The following is a 10,977-nucleotide window of genomic DNA, read 5'->3' on the forward strand; positions in this document are numbered from 1 at the left end:
AAGCAATTCTTAAATAGGAGAGAGTGTCGGCGGTGGGAGAGTGTCCTTATTTGGGTAGAAATCTAATTTGCATTCGAAAAGGAAAACAGTGATGAGGTGGAAAATTTAATTTAATTTAAATATTGTGCTGACGTGGAAAATTGTGGGAGCTTCAAAAGTTTCGGTTTTATATATATATATAGATTATAATATTTACCGTTAAAAATAATATTTATTTTTCAAATTGATTAAATGATTTTGAAATCTACAAATAAGAATTTAAAGTATATAATACTTTTATATCCTAAAATTACATAAATTTTAGCAACTTATAAAACATTTTCTCAACCACTCTATTCTCACAACTAACTATAGAGACCTTGATTACAAACACCCAATTAATTATCTCAATGAAATTAAGGAAATCATTTGTAAGTATCAACATAAAGAGAACATGTTTAAACAAAGAGAAATTTGCTAAAAACACATTCATTTATCTAAATTCAATAGTCTTTAGTTGGGTTTTCGTATCCTTAAAAAAAAAAAAAAAAAAAAAAAGCGAAAACACTTTTAAATCACCATCAATTTTTGCTTTTACCACTATGGCTCATATTGCACAAAATAGCAGTAAAATAAACTTACAAAGAAACATATAAATTACGAATTATAACACAAAATTTTATTTTAAAAAATAGCTAACTTCATAAATAATAAATTAGAATGTTTCTTTTTCTTTTTCTTTAGTCTTTTTTTAAAAAATACATTTATAACTTTCCCAAACCAAAATCTCAAATACCCAAAGAAAGTGTCACGCCCCAAACCCCAAAGGGTCCAAAGCATGAGAAAGACATCTCAAAGTACCTCTAGATTTTTTCTTTGACAATCCAATCCACATAAATCATATCCAATACCAACATCAAGAATTATCATAATAATTCCATTGAATATACTCTCAAAGTAAGTCAAAACTCTAAGCAATAATTACAATGACCAGTGGCCACAAAAGAATAGAGGTTTAAATAGATAATTACATATCAACAGCTTGTCCCATTAGTGGGAATAAAGTCACAACCACTATAATACACAAAAGAATGAGTCAAGTTGATTCTAAGATGTAAAACATCTAATATCTCAATTTCCAAAGTTCAGCCTCCATCAGTAGTTAGTCTAACTACTATTAGCCACCAAAAAGCTGTCTCAAAAGATTGTTGCCTACTCTAAAAAGTTTATAAAATAATGGAATGAGACAGAGCCCAGTAAGTAGCATATTTAATGGGGGTGGGAAAAATGCAAGTTTCATCTTCAATATAATAATATGACAAGAATGATTAAATAATGAAACACAAAGTTTCTCAAAGTAAATACCTTGAAACTATGTACTATGATCTATGAGCATCAACAATATAATTTCCAAAGCCATAATATCTAACATAAGATAAATGATCACAAATATACCACACTATCACATAAACTGGTCAGGGGATCCACCCATCCACAATTGGCATGATATTGTCCTCTCTGGTATGCAGAGTCTTGGCCCCATGGATAGCAGCCTCACCCATACCCTCAAGGTTTTTCTCTCCCCCCATGGGCTGCAGAGAGAGCGTGTCAAATAGGACCTTTCTTGCATGTGGTCTCTTGGCCCCATGGGCAGCAACCTCACCCACACACATCAAGGAACCTCTTCCCCCCATGGACATCAAGGAAGAACGCGTCATCCAAAGTGAAAGGGCACTGACTTGGATTTAATTCCGCTGTCACAAAAACTATTGAAACCAAATCGGGTGATCACTGGGAAATCACACATGACATGGTGTTAAAACCACATAAACTCACAGGTTACATTACTTTGAAACACATAGTTCATATCCAGACAGTTTCAGAAAAACCTTAAATAATCTAACTTCTACAAAGTTTGTGAGGTTTTCAACTTCATTCTTGTCAAGAGATTTCTATCAAATTCCCAAATAATATAAGACAAGATTAGCATCTTTGAATTTTCTAATATACCATAAAGTTCAGGATTTCCTTATTAAAGATTAAACAAAAGATGCTCATTTTTCCATATCAACAATTCATGCATTTCCCCAAATGCTATACCAAATATGATGTACTTTTCATATATAATAATATATAATAGGGTCACAACACAATGCTGTTAAGAAAACATATATCCATATATAATTTTCCAAAATGTGTTTGACCCAAAAACAACATTTATAAAACCTGGTTATTTTCCAAAAATCCCATTAAAAAGCTACTTACCTTGCAACTGCAAAATCCTAATTCTCCAAGCTCCAAGGAGATTAGTTAGAATCTAAACAATATCAAGTAAACCTGTCACAATAAGTATAGAGCTTGAAATTGCATCTAGCCACAATTTAGGAATTGCCAAATAATCACTTAATTAGGCAAGCCTAGTATTTAACCTCATCAATAATAATATATTCCACTTCTATAGTTTCTCAACAAAATGATTCACAAGGCATAAACTCCAATTTATAACGTTAACCCATTTAATATCATCTCCAACATTATGACTAGCTTCCATAAAATTTACGCTACATCATTAAGAGACCCATGGAAGCAAAATCAATATATCCTCCAAGATAAGAAATTTAGAACTTCGACTAACTCCAAATAAACCCAATGGCAATGAAAAAGTTAAAATTTATCAACCATCACATGTTATAACTTAAAACTCCTAAATTTTCCACCATAAATAAATCTTAGGTAGTCATCATTAGCACAAACTATATATCCACTCATCAAATAATTCCACCAATACAAAACCCATGCATAAAAACACATAAATATCACTTCCAATACTCATAAATCATATGAGTATCATTATTAAAACTTAGATAAAAATAACCTCAAGCAAAAGTGCAAAATCCACCAAAAAGATGAGAAATTTTTACCTCAAAAAAAGGATGTGAAGGTGTTTATGAGTTCTCAAGAATTTTCCAGTGATCTTGTCAGAAAAATGATGGTGGTGGTGTGGAAGTGCTAGTGGAGAGGATGAGAGTAGAGAGGAGAATGTATGAGAGAAAACAAAAAAAATGAAAAGAGGGAAAAGCTGAGAGTGAGCTGGCCAAAGAGAAGATAAGATGGAGTGATTGTGTGGTGGGTAGTGGGGTTAGGTGGAGCTTTGGCACGTGGGAACCCAAAAGAAAATATCTTATCTTGACTTTTTTTTTTTTTTAAGTTGACTAGGATGTTACACCAAGTGAATCATAATCTTCACAAAGTCTACAATGTCTGACTTCAACATCAAAACTGTAAGCTACTGTCACTGAATAAAAAATACAAGCCCCCTTCCTTGGTCATTACTCATATGAGTTACAATCAAATGATACTACAATGTTGGAGTTATGTAGATGTCATTGAAAGGTTGAAAGTAAATGAAATCATTTTTTTGTCTAAGTGTGTTTGAGATGGGATGGTATGAAAGGCTATGGACATGTGAACATAAAGGAGTAGAAGTGAAAAGGGTGAATGGAAATGCAAAGAGTTTTGTGTGTGTGTGTGTGTGTGTGTGAGAGAGAGAGAGAGAGAGAGAGAGAGAGAGAGAGAGAGAGAGAGAGAGAGAGAGAGAGAGAGAGATGAAAAATCTTGAAACATTGAACCAAATGAAACAAATAGTAGTCTTAAAACATTGAATAATAATGTAACAAAAATAGTCTTGAAACATTGAATCAAATGAAACAAATAGTAGTCTTAAAACATTGAATAATAATGTAACAAGGATAGTAGGCTTAAGAGTATTTCAATTCTCTTCGTAGAGTATTCCACATGGCAGAACCTCATACTCTCTCACATGAGATCAAATCTACACTCTACGTCTCTACCATTTGAAAAGAGTGTTTATTGGCACTTTGGCTATAATTTTCAGAATTTTTATATTTTTACACTTTATTTTCTTTTTTCTCTAATTTTATTATGATTTTTGGAATTTTAAAAATAAATTCAAGGTTTTTGATTGTGATGGACTCTTCGTCTGATTGAATTAACCTTATGCATGATTAGCCTCTCTAAATTATTTAAATAATTATTTATTCATAAAATAAATTAATTGATTTTAATAATTTATAAATTCCTAATCATCCTATAGGATTATCTTATACTTGTATGTCCAATGATTGTTTTCCATTTAGATCAATAAGAATCAAGGGTTAACTTTTTATTAGTCTTCTTAAGGACCAATAAAAATTAACCAAGTTTTTTTTTTTTTTAGATGGAATAATTAACCAACTTTTTTTTCTAGAGAATTTCAACACTAGGTGAGCTAACTGGAACCCACATTAACTAACTTTAATTGCATGCATTAAAACCATATTTGAACCATTGAAAATTATTTCTTTGAACCACTTAATTTAATAAAAACCCTTGATTTTAACATTTTAAAAAAAAAGAACATTAAGCCCTTAATTCCATGTTGGTCCATTATGATGGTCAATATATTATGAAATTTTTATATTTATGAGAAATGACAAATTGCCCTAAAGCTCAATTTTGCTAAAAAATGAAAACTTTTTAAAGTTACGAAATGGAGCATCTAGAAATTAAGCAATATATAAAAGCAGAGAATTGAAGTTTTTACAATCAGATTTAACCCTGAATCTATTACTACCTCATGTAGTAATTTACTGACACGACCACGTGCAAGCTCTGAATCCACAGACTCCTCTTCTCAGATTTATACTTGTGCACGCCGGAAATGAGACTATTGGGCTTAACCTCACTTGGGCTCACAACTTATTTATAGGGTGGGCTTTAGGATTTCCTACTTTGGGTCGTTCTCAGCATAGAAACTCAAAGTAATATCCTTTCTTCCTTCCTCAAATACTGTTTTTGCTTCCTTTTTTCTGAACCCCTTTTTCTTCCCCAACTTCTCCTATTTATAGTTCTAAGTTAGTGGGGAGATCATGATTACTGCCATTGTTAGTGTAGTTGAAGGTCCAATATTATCTGTTGTAAGTGGATGTTTGGGTGAGAGTGGAATGTAGCGATTATGGCTTTGGAACTTGGTTCCAACTCAGGTGAATATGCTTGGTAGTGATGTTCCCCGAACTACCGAGCATCCTATAGTATGTCTGGACAAGGTTTCATTGATTGTTCGGGAAATTTATGCTGAGCATAGGTTAGGGCCGAGGCTCAAAACTTGTATTTTGTGAAGGTAGTTTCAAGCAGAACTTAAAGTGATGGGGCCGTGCCATTGGGCCTGAGCCTAGGGCCTATCTGGGTCTTCGGATCTCGGTGTCGTACAACACCAACATAAGCAGCCTTGGTTGTGACTTTGAGATCCCACACAAAGGTTTTAGATCACTATTAGTAATGGTCTTAATGCAGCAACTATGTTCTACCAATGCTTGATTGTAGTTCTGGCTCTGGTAGATTCTTGTGTAGTAAAAAGGTACAAAACCTCTCAGATCTCACAAAGAGTATGACGTACAAACCTGTGTTATCTGATGATGCCAAAAAATCAACAGTAAGCCACACGGTCCTCGTACGCTCAAAACGAACCTTGCACAACACAAAGAGAAAACCCTAGGAGAGTACCGGTGTGGTACCGACCGAAGACCCTTCAAAGGTTAAGTCAGAAAACCTTTCGACAACCCTAGAGTGCCAGAGTTGGGGTGAATTATACGTACCTAATTTCTGAGGGTCTTTGGGTTTTTATAGTAGTGTAGAATCAAACCCTTATACTTGCGTAACAAGTCTTTTCCTTATAGGGAATATCTTCATTAATGCGTGCATACTCTAGAATCTTCATCGTGTTAGAATTCTATTCATATTGGGACTCTATGGACTAGGGTTAATCTCGAGATGTAAATTGTTTACATTTAGGGTTTCTTGGTGACCACATAACGACCAATTAAGCGCCACGTGGCCCCCTGATCTGTCCACCTTATGTCCGTTCACATAAGATTCATTCACCCAGTTGTCTAGCACCGTCAAGCCCATCTAGGTGAATTTGTCATCTCTAATTTTCTTCCTCTTTAGTTGCCTCTTCACCCCATGGGTCCGTGACTTATGAGTAGAAGGCGTGGGGTGACAGTTCAGCCTTAACAGGCCAGCCTAAGGTCATTAAATGACAAAGGACACATGGTGTTTACTGAATGGTTGCTCACTGGGATCGAAGCATCCCTTCTTCCGTGTCGTTTCCTTTATATAAGCCAAACTCTCTTCCTCTCATTCCCTTATTTTCTACTAAAATCTACGATTAGAGCGCACCCGTCATTATTGTTAGACGATCATACCGTCCAGTTGTCATGTCCGTCATTAAAGCCTCTTACCATCCAGTTCCAAGCTGGTAAGCATTCTTTCCCCTTAAAATTTTTATGCACTTCATTTCTCGTCTTGGTACTACCGTCATCCATTATAGACCCGTCAGAGTCTTAGGATTTACTATTACATGTAGGTCATGTCTATTGCGTCGAGTAACCAGTCGTTTGTCCGCGATGGGGTAGGCTACGATGAAGCATACCCTTCAGGTCATAAACAACCAAATGCATCAAATGAAGATAGGACTCTGTCAGCCATCTCTCCTTCAATGGATGAGAGTATGGAGATGGATAGGTCAAAGGGTGACTCTAATAATGGTATAGAAGATGCAAAACCCCAAATTCAATCTATCATTGGTCCTGATGGAATGAGGGAGTTTATAATGCTACCCATATGGATGGTTAATGCTTTTGTTTCCACAATCAAAGAACCTCATTTCAAGACACCGAGGGAAAAATACCAAATACCTGCCAATATTCCCATCTGTCTTCCTTATATGTAGGAAAAATGTTACTACAAAGGTGTTGAAGGTGTCGGGGTCTATGAGCAAATGTTGAAGGCAGGGCTCAGATTCCCTCTATGTTCCCTTCATCTTCAACTCCTTCAATACCTAGGTCTGTCTGTCAACCAGATCTCCCCAAATGCCTGGAGGGTCTTCCTCGGCATGGAGGTCTTGTATGAGGCAATGTCTGACGGAGCCAGAAGGTTGACGTTAGAAGAGTTCTTTAATTGTTACCATCCGGCTGAGATTGCTCAGTCAAAGGGCGTGTATAGCTTCGTGCCTGGGAACCCCCATACTAGGCTCGTGTGTGAAACCCCCGATTCTAATAGAAATTGGAAAAGTCAGTATTTTTTCTTAGAGGGCGACGAGTGGATGTGTCGTCCTGGTGACCGCGAGTTTACTCCTGTCGACACAACATGGGGAATAACGCCCCCGTCTGGTATGCATTCGTTATACTCAAGCTACCGATTTCCTTTAATTATTTCTATGACCGTCCTCATTCTTTTTTGCAGTTCAAGACCATCCTCAAGTCTCTTTAGAACAGTGGAGTTTTTTGGAGAGGATTTTTAGCAAAACTAAGTTAGAGGAGAGGACATGGGCAAGGTTGGTCATGCTAGACACCCTTCATTAGTACTACAACGGTCTCGAGCCAACTCTAGCCACCCGTTGATACGACGCCCAAGTTTGTCAACGTAAGTTTGTTATCCACACTTGGTTTTTGTCCTTGATCTTACTCTAAAATATCCGTCTACTTCTGTGTAGAAATGGATGCTGCCAAGAGGAGAGCCTTCATAAAGCAGCAAGGTGCTTGTAAAAATAACAAGGGGGTCAAACCTCGAAGGGGCTAGGCTCAACCAACCTATCACCAAGAGAAAACAACCAGAGAAGCCTGACTGTCAACATATCAAGAAGCCTAAAATGGTTCTTAAACCCGTCGTAGGTTTAAAGGCCAAGACCAAGAAGACGGTCACAAAACTTGGCCCAAGAATCGGAAGGGGACTTATGATGGGTCCTGATCCTTCCATAGAGAAAGCACCCGTCCTTCTTCATGAGGACTCCAAATATGCATTAGAGCAGCTCTCATACATCATCACAGTTGATGATTATGAGGACTTGAGCAATCATGCAATCGAGGCCATGGGGGAGACGGGTCTCTTTGCATTGCTCAGGTAACTCTATGCCCCTCTTACTCTATCACTTCCTTTCCGTCTACTTGCTTAGTTACTAATCTTTTCATTTTTAGGCAATGGTAATGATGAAGGGGTTAATGGGCCGTTGCCTCAACCATGAGATGTCGTTGGGCTGTATTCAGGATAAGGTGAGGTTGACGGAGGATGAGTTGAATGAGCTTAAGCCCTGGAACGTGGTCCAGGAAAAGAAGTTTGTCATGGCAGAGCAAGCTAGGGATGAGTTTGAAAAGCAGACGGAGCAACTGAAGTAGGTCTTGGAAGATAAGGAAAAGGAGATTCGTGATGCCAAGGACCAGCTCCGTCTAGCGAAGGAAGTTGCTGTAAATGAGTACCGTGACTCTGACGCCCTTCTGGCAGAGCTTGGAGTCTCATACAGTGAAGGCTTTGATGATGCCCTCCGTCAAGTGAAAACTTTCTATCCTGACCTAGACGTGTCACATGTCAACATCAATGTCTACGAGTAAACATCAGTTCAACCCGTCCATTCCGAGAGTACGGATGAACTTTTTGCCGAGGATGCCCCCGCCAACGACATTCATGGTGACAGAGTTAATGTTGAAAGCCAAGCTAAACCAAATGATGATCAAGCCCGTCACCTTGAGGATTTTTTTTTTTTTTTTTTTTTTTTTTGTGTTTAATGGTCTTAGAAAACGTTAAGTGCTTAACTTAACCGTCGTCTTCTGTATTTAAACTTCTCCCATTCATGGGATTTAGCTTAATTGCTTTATTGTCTATTCATTTTTTATGAACAAATATGTTTTACGGCTGGGAATGAATACAACCGTCACAACCATCTTTCCGTTCATACTGAGGGCTTGTAATGTTGGTTCCATCGTATTATTGACCCCGTCCTTTAATGTTGATTCAATGAATTGTTAGATCCATCCACTTAAGGATTTAATCTCTTCGGATGAATCCGTCCATGTTGTGAGCTTGAACTCGTCCGTTTTAAGGGCAAGGTTCACAACATAATATTATGATGGGTCCATCCTCTATACAGACTTTATAGTTTATTCTTATGACAAACTTGTCTACTTATAATAACTAATTTTATGTTGACTAGTGAACCCGTCCATCATATGGACTTTATGGTTACCGTTCACTTATGGACCTATGAACCCGTCCATCATATGGACTTTATGGTTCATCGTTCATTTATGGACTTGTGTAATAAACGTCTATTAATAGTAGACCAGTCCATTTTATAGACTTTGTAATAGTGGTCTACTTAATAATAGACCCGTCCATTTTATGGACTAACAGTAGTCTACGTAATAATAAAAACCCGTCCACTTTATGGATTAATAGTAGTCTACCTAATAATACACCCGTTGATTTGATGGACTAATAGTAGTCTACTTAATAGTAGACCTGTCCACTTTATGGACTAATAGTAGTCTACTTAATAGTAGACCCCGTCCACCTTATGAGCATACCATCCATATGGTGAATTTAGGTCAATCTATTTTAATAATAGATTCATCCACTTTGTGGTGGACCCGTCCACCTATAGAGTTGTAGAGTATGTAGAAACTGATAATACGATATGAATCTGAATAATCCTCCTCTTATTATTAAACGCATGTAGAAAATTGTTCTTTGAAAAATAAAAAAGAAACCTGCCCTTGAGCTTAAAAGGTAGATAACAAAAACTACAAAACTAAAAAGAAAAAGATTGGCAATGAGGAGGTGTTGATGTTCGTCGACTACTAGTAACATACTGGTAGTACTTTTTCAGGTGCTTCGTATTCCATGGGTGATGTAGCTTTCGTCTGTCCAGTGTTTCCAGGTGGTAGGTTCCCTTTCTATACCACGACGCAATTCTGTACAGTCCTTCCTAGTTTGGTCCTAGCTTCCCTTAGGAGGTGTCTCTTATGGTGCCCATTACCTTTCTTAGGACAAGATCCCCTACCTAGAAGTCTCTAAATCTGGCCTTGGAGTTGTAGTGCTTAGCCATGAGATTCTAATACCATGCTAGTTTTTGCTCTGCTGTTGCTCTGACTTCATCCGCCAGATCAAGCTGCAATAGCATTTCTTCCTCATTTTTGCCTTCGTCATGGTTTTTCACCTTGTAGCTTGTAAGTCCTACTTCTGTCGGGATGACTGCCTTGCTCCCGTATGTTAATCGAAATGGGGTCTCTCCTGTAGGTGTTCGCACCATTGTCTTGTATGCCCACAAAAAACTTGGCAACTCCTCCGGCCATATACCCTTTACCCCCTTAAGCTGAGTCTTAATGATTTTGAGTAAGGATCGATTCGTCACCTCAACTTGCCGTTGGCCTGTGGGTGGGCGGGTGATGAGTAATGGTTCTTGATCCCTAGTTGTGAGAAGAAGTCTCGGAATGCATCATTGTCAAACTGCTTCCCGTTGTCAGAGACCAACACCCTTGGTATGCCATACCTGCAAATAATGTTCTTCCATACAAAGCTTCAGACATTTTTTTTCCAGTGATGGTAGCCAGGGCTTCTGCTTCTACCCACTTTGTGAAATAGTTTATATCAACTATTAAGAACTTCAATTGTCTAGCTGCTGTTGGGAATGGACCCATTATATCTAGTTCTCATTGAGCGAACAGCCACGGGGCTGTCATAAGGGTAAGCTCCTCCATTGGTTGCCTAATGAGGTTACCAAATCTCTGACATTTGTTGCAAGCCTTGACATATGCATGGGCATCCTTCTGCGTGGTTGGCCAATAGTATCCTGCCCTGATTAGCTTATGCACCAACAAACGTGATCCCGTGTGCTTCCTGCAAATTCCTTCGTGAACTTCTCTCATGACATATTCTGCTTCTTCGGGGCCGGGACACCTTAGGTAGGGTCGAGAGAAACCTCTTTTGTAAAGAACGTCTTTGATCAGGACGAAGAGGGTAGCTTGGACCTTCAATTTTCTGGTGGTCTCCTTTCCTTCTGGTAGCACGCCTTCCTTCAGGTAAAAGGCTATTGGTGTTGTCCACTGGTTCTCAGATCCTACCTCTTGCACACTGATGCTATTTATTAGTGGTGAAATCTAAATGAAG

General features: G+C 37.8%; 1 protein-coding gene across 1 annotated transcript in view; it reads right to left on the reverse strand.

The window, feature by feature from the left end:
* Positions 1-3,082, reverse strand: part of LOC126724120 (G-type lectin S-receptor-like serine/threonine-protein kinase LECRK4) — a 7,319-nt gene extending 4,237 nt beyond the window's left edge. Inside the window, exons 1-2 of the mRNA XM_050428429.1 lie at positions 2,901-3,082; positions 1,468-2,296 (exon numbers count right to left, since the gene is read on the reverse strand). The gene's annotated coding sequence lies outside the window, so the exon portion shown is untranslated. The remainder of the gene's footprint in view (positions 1-1,467; positions 2,297-2,900) is intronic.
* Positions 3,083-10,977: the final 7,895 nt, after the last annotated feature.

This window comes from Quercus robur, chromosome 4 (assembly GCF_932294415.1).
Source record: "Quercus robur chromosome 4, dhQueRobu3.1, whole genome shotgun sequence".
Lineage (NCBI taxonomy): Eukaryota > Viridiplantae > Streptophyta > Magnoliopsida > Fagales > Fagaceae > Quercus > Quercus robur.